At 42.0% G+C, this 15055-nt stretch overlaps 1 pseudogene; it reads left to right on the forward strand.

Moving 5' to 3' along the window:
- Nucleotides 1-9463: 9463 nt before the first annotated feature.
- On the forward strand, nucleotides 9464-12872 carry LOC116548998 (annotated as a pseudogene).
- Nucleotides 12873-15055: the final 2183 nt, after the last annotated feature.

A 15055-nucleotide genomic window follows, 5' to 3' on the forward strand; every position in this document is an offset into this window, starting at 1 on the left:
GCCAGATACAAAAGAGCAAATATTGATTTCATTTATTTCAAGCTCTTGGTTGTTTTTTGACCTGGCTATTTACATGGGTACGTTCATTTTGAAAAAAAAGAAAAACATAATGTTTACACTTCTCTGAATGTGTGTTAGACTCAATTTAAACAATCAAAAATACTGTGCTACGTGGACAGTGCCTATATTCTTAGCAGAATATTATGACATCTTACTGAGTTAGATAACATCATCTCTGTCTATAAGAAGTTAGTGTGTGTGTGTTTGTGCGTATATTTGAGTAAAGAGTTGCCTTTGTGGCTCCACAAAAGAGCCATTATCCTCAATTAATATTGCTAATTCAGGTGAATAAAATGTTTAAAGTATTTTTATCTGCTTTCCTTATATCTTCTGAATTGAGAGGGTAATTGCTTTGGAAAGATAAGCTCTTTTGTTTTTTTTAAGTCTGCTTTACTTATTCTTGACTTCAAATTGAGTTAATTTATGACAGAATTGAATGCTATTTTAGGATACAAGTTTACAAAATCAAATACTTTAAAGTTTATAGGATTTTCAAATTTGAGAAGTTTAACTCTGTCCTTAGACTTTTCCACCTCTTGGAGTTTTAGCTATGAGTTACCTAGTCCTGTCCGCAGGAACTAAACAATTTCACCATTGATCATTTTCTGTCAAGATCTTCATACTATTGATCACTCCATTCCACACACATGCCTAACCCTCCTCCCAAAATCAGTAAAACTAAGTCACAAACCCTGATCATCACTAGTTTCTGGAATCTTCTAAAAGCAAAGAGACACTGGACTCTGAGGAAAGTGAGGGCCCCTGAGGAAATAAGGTGCATTGGTGGTCCCATGACCAACACTTAGTCAAGATTACCAACTCCTGAGCAGTCCTGGTTAAGTTATCTAAACTCTATTAGTTATATCACCTTTATAACCATTTCCTCATTAGTGTATTGGTGATAATAATTCTCACTTTGCAGCAGAACTATGAGAAGTTAAACTAAGTTGACAAACCACCTGGCCTTGAATACATGTTCCACAATTAGGGCCTGTTATTTATCCATTTATCCATCTGGAGGCTTCTCAAGGCAGCAACCATGCATTGCTCATTTTACCCTCAATGACCAGCTAAATCCCCAGCAATTGTTAAATGCTCAATAAATAGTTAAAATGAATAAGTTAATAAATTAAAAAATTATTTTAAAATGTTATTAATGGCTTCCAAATATTCCATTTTACTTATGACCTGTTTGATTTTGAAAAGGTAGGTAGACCTGCCCTGTTTTCCTGGAATTCTCTACCAGAGCACACAGACCAAAACCAAGATATCCACATTCTGAGTTCAGAGAGTCATCTGCTGTCAGGCCAATTTGATGTTCTATGAGACTTTTGGAGAAGAATCTGTATTAAAATAAAACTACCAAAGGAATAGAGAAGGGATGCAAGTTTGCCGCAGGTTGGGAGAATACAGATGCATAATTTGTGAAGTAGCAAACCATCCCTTCCTCCTCCCCTGTCTTTGGGGATAGGACCATTCAATCAACCCCCTGCCCCATTCCTGTGATATTGGGGGCATCTAAGCCACTGTGCTCGAGACTTTCAATTATCTTTCGTGTAAAAAATGCTGAACCTCTGTCCTCACAGAGTGCCTGTTTCCCCCAAGAAATGGGCAGAAAAGTAGTCTTGGTGCAGAGAGAGAACCTAGCTGGACTGCGTTCCCACCATTTGACATGTAAACATTCATTGATTTCCTATGGATGATCAAGCAAACGCTGTAAAAGGTGGTGGGGATTCAGCCATTTATTGTACTGGCCCCTTCAAGAGAACCACTTCTGGGTGAGGCAGCCCTAGCAGCAATAAGTTAATCTGGATAACTTGTTGTAGGGGCTATAGGTGAGAAAGACACAAGCTCAGTTCCTGGTCCTTTGCCAGAGCATCTGAAGGGAATGGCCCTTCCAAAGAGTCAAATATACACCCCACCACCCAGGACAGCCTGCCACTCTGAGGAAACTGACAGCCCCATCTGGACTCAGAGATGAGCAATAGGAGAAAAAAAACCCGCAGATATGTGTGAAGTCTCTCTCCTTCACTTTCCTTGTCCCCTCAACACCAGGAGTCCAAGTGCAGGAAAGGAGGTGAGAGAATGAATATCCCAATGTTTGCCCCTTCCCAGCTGCAAGAGCTTTAAATCCACCTGCATTCATGGGAAGAGGAACAAAGGATGAACAAGGTTAGGTCTAATATTTGAAATTCACCTTTCTTAATAACTAAAAGTGTTTGAACGATTACAGAAATGACTTGAGATGACAGTAAGGGAGCCAAAGAGCCCACAGGAAAACAAGGTTTGATGCACTAAAATAGTAGCACTAAAATAATACAATAAAAAATAATGGTAGTAAATCCAAAACAGGCCCGTGTGGATGGCTGATCATTTATGTAACCGTTTTCTAACTTACAGTCACCTTTCCAGCCTGCCATTTTTGGACTCATGCAAATAAGGCAGCTTTATAGCAGAATCTTGGGAAATTTTACATCACACAGTAAGCTTCACACCATGCAGTTAGAATAATTCATATCCAGCACAAACCTGACCCACAACAATTCTATCAGTTGTACTTCTCTGAATTCCTTCTGTCCTTGTGTGCTCTCAGACCTATTCAGTCCTTTCTCTAATCTCTTCTAGTGGACAGGGCTGATCGTTGCAAATTCCATTTCCTACTGCCTTGTAGTGGGGTTCAGACAATGGGAAAACTGTCAGAATATTTGAGGGTGGAAAAAGGAAGAGGCCAGGGCATTTCTTCACCTACCTCTTTGTTTTGGAGGCATCTTCAGAAGTGGCTGTACATCCTCCAGGCCTTCCAGATTCTTCTAGACTGCCTCTTTGTCTGTGCTTCTAGCACCTCTGGACTTTGGCCATAGGACCTCCCTCTTCCCTCTTTCCTCCATTCTAAAGCTGGTGGGGAATTCCTGCTGTGGCTAATGATGGGGCTGCTCTTTTTTCCCTTCCTGCCATTTTGGATCTTCTTTCACTGCTGTAACTAGTTTCCCATATTGGATGCCTTGTATTGAAATACTTGGCATGAGCTGCTTTCAGGAATGAGCATTGACAAATATTCTCTCCTAATCCCATCCATCCTCCACCACGGTGTGGTGACACTCAGATGAGTGCTAAATACACACACCTCACTTCAAGATATGTCATATTCATTCATTACTCTTTAACCTATTATATTAAAGATAGTGAAAAATACATTGTGTCTATTACCGACCTCAAGTTTTCTAAAGAAAAGTAATAGCCATCAAGAGTAAAAGACAACATCAAAGTAAGTTTCTCAATCATTGGGACAAATAAGCATAATGCTGTACTCCCCAAGGTTCAAGAACGGACTTGTTCAGGGAGTCAGTGTATTCTTCCATACTGGAGAACAAGCCCCTGGAAAATAGGCCACAAAACTAGTTAAATTTTTATTGGAAAAAAATTGGTTTCTTTCACTACCTAATTCTAGGTGCTGGATATACAGCTATGTATGAAACGAACAAAATCCCTGACCTCCTGGGGTTTAGCCCCAAGGAAGAGACACTAAAAAATAAACAGATCAATAATATTATTTCAGCAAATTGTAAGTGCCATAAGGAAAGATGAAGTAGGGAAAGGAGAAGGGTAGTGGTTGGGAACGGAAGTTTATTGATGGTGTCAGGGAAGACTCCTGAGAGGTGACAAGATAGCAGAGTCTGACTGATGAGATGAAGTCAGAAGTATAAAAAGAGCATCCTCAGCAGAGGAAGAAGCAGGAGTGGAAGCCTGGCTGCAAGAATGCGGAGTGGAGCTGAGGAGTTGTCCTGGCTCCAGCATGTGCCCTGAAGAACCTGCAGTCTGTAATGCATTCAGATTTTCAAACCAGTGCTATTATATTTCAGTTACTATTGGCCCACCTCCCAATTTTTCCAAAGCACACACAGACTCCTCAAAAATAACTATCGCTGAACTTCTCTCAATAAATTCATTTAGAAATGGTTGCAACATCTGCATTATTGACCTCAGTTTAGCTGGTGTTTCTCTCAGTGATAATCCCTAGACCAGTTGCTTCCAAGTCACTGGGGTTTGGAGTTCTTGTTTGAAATGCCACCTTCTCATCCCACTACCAGAACTTCTGAATCAGAAACCCTGGGCTTGATACCTAGACGTCTGTGACAGTCTTTCCATGTAACATGTATGCACACTAATTCTGAGAGTCACTGGGCTGTATAGCTCCATGCCCCCATGCCACAAAATTTAGCATTGTGTGGTTAGTGAAGCTGTAGCTTACCAGCGTGTATATACAATTTCACAGTTTAAATTCACCCCCTCCACCAAAAAAGAGTTCCATTAAATGAAAAGCAATCAGTCTGTGTGGAAATGTCCAAATGAAACCAAAACACATAATTTAATGTGTGATTCTGGTTTCAAAGGGCCAGTTTATTTAATTTCATTTGGAACTTTGTCAACATTTCTATCTATCCCCCATGTGCTTTTCTCCCTCTCACCCTAGAGAAGATTTGAGCCAACTTTTACCATGGTCTAATGAGGTTTTCACTTCTATGTCTCTGGGGTAACTGGTGAGTGTCTATGTATCTTTGAGTAAAAAGAATCTCTGGCTATCTCGATTTCTGAGCACACTCCCTCTTTAGTACCCTTTCTCAGTGCATTCCTGGCAAAGCCACAGAAATCACTCTCAAATTAACGTTTCTTTAAAAGTTATTATATATAATTTATATAAAGCACTTGATTGTTTAAAAATACTATATAATTATATGTTTAACATCATAGCATAGAATTCTGTTTAATCTTACATTTTGCTTTAAGAGAAAACCAAATAAATTACAAAGCATATATAGTCAAAACCTTTCCTAATGAACCAAATTTATGTGGATTTTTGTTTGGATGTTTGGAGCAAGTAACCATGTATTTCACGATTTCAAAAATAACAAGTCACTGGCAAGCCCATCAGAAATATCACGCAAGAAGAAAGAAAAATGGCCTTTACTAGTTTCAAAATATAAATAAACACACATTGCAAATCAAATAATTCAAATTATATACATGGGGTTTATTATTTCTAACAACTGATACTATTTTTGTCACCTTTGGAGCACAATTTTTAACCTGGTTCATATATATTACATCTGTCTGAATTTTTAAAAAATTTGATATGTGCATTGTCAAAAGAAACATTACTTCAAAAAATTAAAAAATAGAATAATCCCTACTAGTAATGGTTTTTAGGATATTATGTAGCCATACTGCCACTTTTACCCATAATACTTTCTATCTCATTCCATGGAAATATTGCCATTCCACAGTCTTCCAGAAGTTAATTGACTAAGATCAGTGAAGACAAAAATCATAAAATTTCACGAACAAAATTTCTTCCTGCTTTTTACAACGTGGCCAATTCTCCATATGTCAAGTGACTTTAGCCTAATGAGAATTAAAAGAATTTTTCAAATTCACCATCACGGTTTTTTTATGTTTTTATATTTCCATGTCATGATACACAGATGCTCTGATTTTCTTTTCTGTGAGAGTGTCTCTCTAAATTCCCCGCAAAACGTTGCCCCATTTTTCCCAACACTCTACAAAAGGCAGTAGAGTGAAGCAGCATTTACTCTACCACATTGTAGACACACACTCCCTTCATCTTCTGGTCCTGTAGTTAGTCCTTCAGACTCCTCATGTTACCACAAAGATGGCAACCAGTAAGCTACAGAGTAAAAGGTGCCAAGGATGTGTAATGTTGCTCCCCATTAACTGACCCATTCCAACCTGTTTTGCAAGCGGTCTATGCTAGTCCTTAAAACGTTCACTAGAGGGTGCACTATTTCTTTCCAAATTATTGAGGATGACTCCTAAATTAAATAGTTATATTAAAGGCAATCTATTCGAATGCTCTACCTATATTAAGCCCTCAACATCAGATCTCAAGAAAAATAATGGCCAATAAAAGTCATATTTAATGGGTCTAGTGGATAAAAATGAAAGTAGCAGCAACTATCTACCATTAGTCCAGTGGCAGGATAATTCCTTCAACTGGAATACTCAACCTTAGGATGAATGTGGCTGGCACCATATGCAGTATGATTTGTCTGTGCTTTCTGCACACACACACACACTCTCTCTCTCTCTCTCTCTCTCTCTCTCTCTCTCTCTCTCTCTCTCTGTCTCCTACAGCCATCATTCTTGGAGAAAAGATGGAGGGGAAGAGATGTACCTCAGGATAGTAACCAGACAGAATAGCTATGACATGCTATGCAAAAAACTCTGCTTGACCAAAGGAGCTTAGCCCTTTTTATAGTAGCTCTTGTCTCTTTGCTGCTATATCGGAGGAGGGTAGTTATTTCTCTGAGCTCATTAACTCAAAGTCAGCTTCCTTGTCAATGAAGAATAAGTAGGGGAAGCTGCTAACTATCAGGTTATGGCCAACACAAGTGTGGAGGCTGTAATGTCAGATCGGAGTTACCTGCTACCTCATGAAAACTTTCATAAGGAGAGTGGGAAAGGGCAGATCTAAAGCTGGATATCTGAGATTTTGATGTTAATTATTAAGCAAATGTACACAAACTTTTTCCCAATAGCGGTTTTAGTATAATTCTCACAATATCACTAATTCCATATATTATATTTTCTTCAAATGAAAATGCATGTTGTGTTTAATACAATTGCCTTTTCATGGCCTCTTAGCACACTCCAAGACACCTGTTTTTTTGTTGTTGTTGTTGTGTTTGTGTGTGTGTGTGTGTGTGTGTGTGTGTGTGTTTATGAAACCAAGGCTTCTGTTTAAATTCAGCTTGTTCCACATTGTGGTAATAGTTGACTTTCGTTTGTCACCGTTTCTTCATTTTTATAAGGACCTCTTTTTACCCCTTAACACTACCCCAGAAATTTCTGAAAGTACCATCATCACTCCCATTCAGCTAAGATGTTCCAGATCTATCTTGCTTTTCCTGCCCAGGTTAAGCAGTCACTCTCCTCAAGCGAGAGCTGATTCATTTTGGGGAATGATAGTATATAGTCCTGAAATCTGGTTGCTTGTCTGCATTTTATATCATTCTCCACCACCATTGGCAATAAACTGCCTCATGTTAGAAGCCATATGTTTTTAGTAACGTAAGAGTAGGCTTTCAAATTCAGTCCTTCAGCTATCTATGTAGGGTAACTGGTACTCACCAGGATTGACATGATGGTGAGTGTTTATTGCAAAGCATGTTGACCTCCAGTGCATATTGGTGTCACTGCTCTCATGCGTGGCAACAAAGTGGGTTGAAATTCAGAAAATGGTTCCCCTAACATGGCACAAGTCCATAATTGAACACAGCTACACATAGCCAAATGCAGACCCATTTTGTTGATTTTTTTTACATTATCAAGTACAGTATTAAAAAAATATTAGCACAAAATGATCCTTGGCTCTCAGTCCCCGTTAACAAAGAAGCTATTCAATAAGGTGAAGTCCATTATATTCACTGTTCTTCCTAATACTGCCCTATGGAATGTAATACGTATTCTCTACAGATGACCAGTGTATGGAAGGTTCTGTGTTTGCTTTGACTGTCTCTTTGTCCTAAGTAAGAACTTTTATTGAAGCTCTCTTAATTTTTTCCACCTATTACATATCAGTGATGAATGTAGTAACTAAACTTATTTATCTATGGTTTACAAACAAACACTTTTCTTTCAAAAAGAAAATACCTTTTTTAAAGCTGTTTTGAGTTTATGTCTCTTACTCCATCCCAAAGAGTCTTTTTTGAATGCGGTCTTGAGTTGTTACCTATTCTAAAATAGAACATCCTTAGCATTTTAATCAAGCAAGGTCATGATTGGGAAAGCTTTCTGACAAGGGTCTTCAGGAGTCAGAATTCATTGGCACATTTTCAGTGGGGTAAACTGAAAACTTTAATCAGAGACTGAAAGTTTGATCATTTCGAAACAGTAGAACAGTCAAAGGGAAAAAGAGGTGAGCTCTGCTCTTTTAACTGAATTATTCATGATGGGAGTAGATATTACACTCTTATAAAAGTTTCCTTGCGGACTTCGTTTAGAATTACTTCCCATCATCTATTTGGATCTCCAGGGGGAGTCCTGCCTAGGGTGAATATTGACTTCAATGCCTATAAAATGTCTGAGTGGCTCTGTCTTTTGGGTTCTCAGCCCAGGAAACTTAAAGGCACAGCAACAGCTTTTAGGGTAAACAAATTCACCCCTTTAGGCTTACAAAGCTGGTTCATGCCCATGACATCACCTACTCCTGAGACAAAGTTCCACCTACTCTGGAACAAAGTTTTCACACCTCCGTAGAGCAGAGGCCTTAATACAAATGCTTATGGAAACCAGAGACCAATACAAATGTCTTCCATTGACTGGTGATAGACAAAGGGGAGGGGAGCTGTAAAGCCATTGTTCCACATCTGTCTCACCTCCTGGCTTCCACCATACCAGAACTTAGGTGGTCAAATCTTCCTATTTCTCAAGAAAAGTTGGTGGATTTGTAAGTTCGTTTAGTGTAGGCATGTCAATTGGGCAGAATGAGATTAATCATGCCATCAATTCATGGCACATTATCTTTGTTTCTTATTTTATTTTTATCTCCATCCTATACAATCCAATTTCTCTTCCCCTCCACAGGCTCCCAACCTAAAGTATTTAATATTTGTACCTTCAACCCACCTTCAATATTTTTATTTATCCGTGTGTGTGTGAATGTCTTTAAAATATCAACATGACTATTTGTGTTCATGTAATTTACATAAATAGTGCTAGACTACAAAAATTATGTTTTTGAGATCTATCCATGTTGCTAGATATCTACTTTGTTCATTTCTTGTGACTGCTGTATAATGTAAATTTAGCCTAATTATCTGCTGGTTCTTTGCTACCACAAATAATGCTGTGATAAACATCTTCATAAATATCTCTGGTGCATGCTTGTGAGAATTTCTGTAGTGTTTAGGGTCTACAGAGTAATGAGTCAATTCCACTAAGTACTGCTTTATTGCTTTCTAAGGTGACCATACCAGTCCATTTCTCCCAGCAGTACACGGGATTTCTCATCTCCCCACAGTCCCACCAGCATTTGATAGCCAATGTTCTCTTTTTTGTGCTTCGGTAAGCAGTGTCTCAGAGCTTTAAGTTATATTTTGTTGATTAGAACGAAGCTAAACAATTCATCCTTGCATGTCATTTTTTAGCCATTAGGATAGGTCTTAATCATAATCCTTGATACTTTATATTGTTTTTTCCTTGCTTACTTACAATAATTTGTTATTCTAAATATTAATTCTTTGTTGATGATAAATATGCTATAGATCTTCTCTCAAACTGTCACCTATTCTAAGTTTTTTCATTTTCTCCAACTGAAACCCCATTCCTAAATTTTGTATGTGGTATCCTTTATTATCCTTTATTAAGCACTGAATGGAAAGCTAAAATGCCACCTTTCCAGACTCTAGAAGCTGAGAGTAGCCAGGTAGTTCATTTTGATGTAATGAAATATATAAATTTTTCTCTTTGCAGTTTATACTTGAAAGATTTATTTATTTATTTATTTATGGTCCAAGGTCACTCTATCTGATGGATTTATTTTAGAATCTTTCTACATCCCCAATCACAAAGAATAATATCTGCATTTTCTTCTATTGGCTTTACAGTGTTACCTTTCAAATTTAATTTTTTAAATTTACCTGCTTATCTAACTTAAGTTTTCCTCCGATTCCATACTTTATATTCTGTCCAAGTCTCCCATCACTATTTATTAAGTAACTCATTTATTTTCCAAAGATCAAATACTAAGTGTATTTATGTGTATTTTTTGATTTCTATTGCTTTGAATAATAACTTAAACTCAGATAATTTTCCCCCTTATTACTCCTCACTTTCTAAATTAGCTTGGCTATTCATAGACATTTATTCATCAATATTCATCTGGAAATCAGCTAGTGAAGATGCAAACACAAAAAAAAAGTTTACTGGGATTTTAATTCAACTGCAACTGCCTTAGATATTTAAAATATTAAATTATCCCATCCATGAACATGATTTACCTCCAATTTTTTAATGTTTCTTTTATATACTTTACTCATATAAGTATGATGCACTTAAAGGTAATTCCTAGATAAGTCACAGATTTTGTAATTGGACATTGGGATTAACACTCAAAAGCACTTGAAATCACTTTTTCGCCTCTTTCCACAATGGAGGCCAGTTCTGACCAAAGAGAGAAGGTCCCTGTGAAGGGGCTTTCTTCCTCACCTCACATCCTCAAAGCAAAGCTTGATGAGAAGGCACCCACTGAAATCCACCTGACACTGAAGTCTTTTTATCAGTAATCTTTATAACTGACACACTCAGCAAGATCCTGACACTGAGATTTCTTCAACCCAGTTTCTTCTGCAAAAGACTCTCAAGGGAAAGAAGTGAAAGGGAAAATGTATAGACACATCAGCCAACAGCAACGTTTCTTTCTTATTTGGATTTCAATTCAAACGTACACACTAGAAAAACCATGTGTAAGACAATTTAGGAAATGTGAACACTAGATGTTTGGTATTATTAAGAAACTATATTTTTCGATGTGATAATGATATTTTGGTTATTTTTTTAAGGATTTGGTTCTCTAAGAGATATATATAGTGCATATGTATAGATGAAATGGTTCGGGGATCACCTCAGATGGCGGCAGGGGAGACGGTGATGGTTGCAGCCCGCCGGCCAGTCGAGGCTTGAATCTGCGTCTCCGAGTCCCCGGGCGCCCAGACCACGGACCTCCGCCCCGCGGTGTACCAGGCCGCCCTCGACGGCAAGCTGCAGCTGCTCCAGAAGCCGTTCACAGGCCGCAGCCCCAGAGGAGCTGGACGAGCTGACAGGCATGGTGGCCGGCGCAGGGGACGCCGCTGCTCATCCACCTGCTCTACTTGCTGGAGAAAGTGGAGTGCGCCCCCAGCCTGCTTCGGTCACCTGGACGTGGTGGGGTACCTGGTGGACTGGGGCGGCGCGAGGGTGGAGGCTGGCAGCTCGGGGCACTTCGACGGCGAGATGATCTAGGGCACGCCGCCGCTGTGGGCCGCCTCTGCCGCCGGCCACCTGGACGTGGTGCGGAGCCCGCTAAGCCGCGGGGCCTCGGCGAACTGCACCAGGCGCACCAACTCCAAGCCCCTGCGCGCCGCCTGCGCCCGCGGCCACTGGCAAGAACCAGACCGACCCGGAGGTGGCCTCCGGCACGGCCACGTGTGTGTCGTGATCTCGTGCTACGAATGTCACCGAGAGATCACCTGCTACCTGCTGGAGCAGGACGCCCAGGTGAACCGCGCAGTGCCAATGGCAACACAGCCCTCCAAGACTGGGCGGCGTCCGGCAGCCTGGAGAGCCTGCTGCTGGGGTGCCAGACCCGCATGGGATGGCTAACGCAGGACCGCGCTGCTGGTGCCAGCGTGACCGGCCACACCAGCATCGTGGAGTTCCTCATCCAGGAGCAGCCCGACCAGGAGCAGGACGCCGGGGGAGAGGCCCAGGCAGGGTACCGCAAGAAGGGCCTCCACTGCTAGCCAGGAGTATGCGCAGCCTTGGGGCTCCATGCTGCAGCTCCTCCGGAGGAACCACTGAACCGGGAGTCTTAGGAACTGCTCTCCTACCAGCCGGTAAGCTGCCGTGGAAACACTGGAATTTCTGGGAGCCACGTATGTGGAAAAGAAGCGAGATCTGCTCGGAATCCTTAAACACTGGATATGAGCCAAGGAGCTTCGTCAGCAGTGGGGCGAGTACCTGCCCAAACCGGAACCCCAGAAGCTGGTCCTGGCCTATGGCTATTCCAGGGAGGTCAACACCACCGCGGAGCTGAAAGCTCTGATGAGCCACCCGGATAGATGCGAATGCAGGCCGTGTTGATCTGGGAGTGAATCCTCTGCCCCTCTGATTCCAACACTTCCTATTACATCCGTTACTGGGGCACGGTTTAGGAGGACTGTGGCAATTTCGAGCTCCTCACCTGCCTGCGGAAGTGCACCCTGGACATGCAGCAGGGCAACCTGGAGCCAGCCTCTGAGCCCCATGACCGCCTGCAGCTTTCTCTCTGCAGAACTCTTCCCTTACGAGCTGCAGGATCCGGTGGCCAATGGCAGCTTGGGCACACAAATCGGCTTTGCAGATTTCATGGGGGTTCTCACGAAAGGGGCTGGCAAATGGAATGTTTCCCGGACCCAAGGAGCTGCAGCTGCTGGAGCCTGAAGACGCGGCCCAGTTTACCAAGGCCCCGGACATCATCCTCCACCTGCTCTGTTGGAGAAAGGGGAATGCACCCCTAGCCAGGAGCACCTGAAGCACCAGACCATCTACTGTCTGCTCAAGTGTGCGCCCAGGAACAAGAACAGCTTTACCCCTCTGCACATGGCTGTGGGTAAGGACACCACAAATAAGGACCACAAATGTGGGCAGATTCGCCTCCCTGCAAGTGGTCAAAGTGCTGCTCAACTGCAGGCTGACTCAGACAGCAGGGACCTTGACAACAACACTGCGCTGTGCATGGCGGCCAGGAACAACTGCCCGGCAATCATGAACCCTGATCCAAGAAGCAGGGCCCACACGGATGCCACCAACACCTTCAAGAAGATGGCCTATGAGCTGCTGGAGGAGAAGCTGCTGGCCAGGGGCACCACGGAGCCCTTCAACTACATGACCCTGCAATGCCTTACAGTTTGGGCCCTGGACAAGAACAAGATCCCCTACCAGGGCTTCATCCCGGAAGAGCTGGAGGGTTTCATCCAACTGCACTGACCTGCCCAGAGTGTCTGCACCCTCGCCTTTCCCTTCTCCTGCTGAGGGGAGAAATCATGAGGGCATGTAGCAGATGCCTGTTATTGCCTTCTTCAGGCACAAATCAGGAAAGGGCTCTTCTGCCTCCTGTCCCCTTTACCTGCAGACAGAGGGAAAGAGGAGTTAGAGCCTTTGGTGCTAGAAGCTTCAGGGTCATGTGCTAGGAGGACTGTCTTTCTCTAGGAGCCTGCTCACTCATCTTGAGGTGGGAAGAGAAACAAGAACTTCACATCCTGTCTTCCTGGGTTATGGAGGCCTTTGCCTTGTTACCTGTAGGTGAAGGGACTGAAGCCGTTGCCTTCCTTCCCTGCTAGAAACACAGGAAGAAGTTGAGAATGGGTTTGCATTCCCTTGCCCCTTGATGTGGCTGGATAACTCCAGCTACCAAATACAGCTTTAGGATTAGCGGCTCCCAAGGTTAGGGTTTGAAAGTCAAGGAGCAAAACCACCTCTCATTTCTTCCAGCATGATCACACCATGCTCTGGCGCTGAGGAAGTCATAATCAGGTAGGCAGGGCTCTGCCCAGGGCAGCCTGCCACTTGAATAGCTTTTGGTTGGTTTGGTGTTCTGTTTATTCAACAAGTAGGCTGATTAGAAGCATTGCACAGAAGTTCTGAGATTTTACTGCCTTTTTTTAGTTGGTGGTGGATTTTTGTTTGTTTTTTATACTTCTAGTTGAATAAATGCCTCTTTGTTTAAAGAAAGTTGTTTATTGGACTTCATAAGTGAATTTCAAGCAGTGAAGATTCTGTGGTGCCTAAGATGCTAAGGCCATAGGGAATGAGCTCTATCCTATGAAGAATTTGGTGAGCAAGATAAAAGTCCATAGTGTTGGTCCCTAAATTGTGGGTCACTGTATATTTTTATAAAACTCTACTGCCTTTTACAGGTGATATGGTTTGGCTGTGTCCTCACCCAAATCTCATCTTGAATTGTAGCTTCCCTAATCCCCACATGTCATGGGAAGGGCCTGGTGGGAGGTAATTGAATCACAGGGACAGTTTTCCCATGCTGTTTTTGTGAAAGTGAATAAGTCTCAGGAGATCTGATGGTTTTATAAAGGGCAGTTCCACTGCACATGCTCTCTTGCCTGCCACCATGTAAGATGAGACTTTGCTCCTCCTTTGCCTTCAACCATGATTGAGAGGTCTCCCCAGCCATGTAGAGCTAAACTTCTTTTTCTTTATAAATTACCTAGTTGGTCTTGGATATGTCTTTATTAACAGCATGAGAACAGGCTAGTACAACAGGCCTCCCAATTTTTCATTCTCATTAGAAAGAAAACTGTTTTTCCAAACAGGAAATCAGGTCAAGTACCAAAGGAGTGACATCAAAGCCTTTGGCACCGAGTTCTTTTCCACCTAGCAAGAACTGGCACAGTTAGTTTGGGTCTGGGTTGCCAGTTTTCAAGTTAAAACTAAAGACCACTCAGCCTTGCAAACCTCCCACATTCTCTCTTTTCCTTGTGGACATATCCATAGGTGGCCCAAGCCATTTGTTCAGCTGCTCTGAGGACAGAAATCCAGGTCTTCCTGAGAAAGCCCCTACTACAATATTAACGCCACAAATCTGCCAAGATGGTGAGTGTCAAAACCAACTTGCCACGTAAGGTTTGTACAAAGTCTCAGTTCCCAGTCATTCACGATAAAGTGCCGGTACTGCTAGAGGACCTGCCCCAGCAAGATTTTTCTCAAGAGCCAGACTCCATAAGCCCCGGCAGGCAGGAGCAGTTTCTCCGCCTGTCTGAAGAGCAGCGAATCTCAGAAGGGAAACCATTCTGGCTGCATTCTCCTAGTGGCAGCCACAGCCCAGCCCTCAGGAAAAGCAGTGACAATGGGTGCCCAGAAACATCTGGTCCCTCGATGGAAACTAGGTCTCATTTGGATTAGCAGTGTGTGTTAGGAAATTATGTGTTTATTTGCAAGACAAAGTTTTAACTTAACTCAGCCAAGGTGGGAAATGCCATCCCTGTCCCTTCCAAAACACAGAGCAAAGAAATTAGGCAGTTTAAATCGTGAGTCTCAGCGCTGGTGTTCAAGTCATGAAAAATAAGATATTTGAAGAGGAAAAAAAAAAAGAAATGATACAGTGGCTGGGATTTGCTTCAAAATAACCTTGAGACCACATGTTTATAAGGATTGAGGTTGACTTATAGATGCATTGGGTTGTTTATATGCTCTATTATGTGTATGTCTAAAACTTTACAGTAAAAAA

This window comes from Sapajus apella, unplaced genomic scaffold (genome assembly GCF_009761245.1).
Source record: "Sapajus apella isolate SASKATOON/1434 unplaced genomic scaffold, GSC_monkey_1.0 scaffold6, whole genome shotgun sequence".
Taxonomy (NCBI): domain Eukaryota; kingdom Metazoa; phylum Chordata; class Mammalia; order Primates; family Cebidae; genus Sapajus; species Sapajus apella.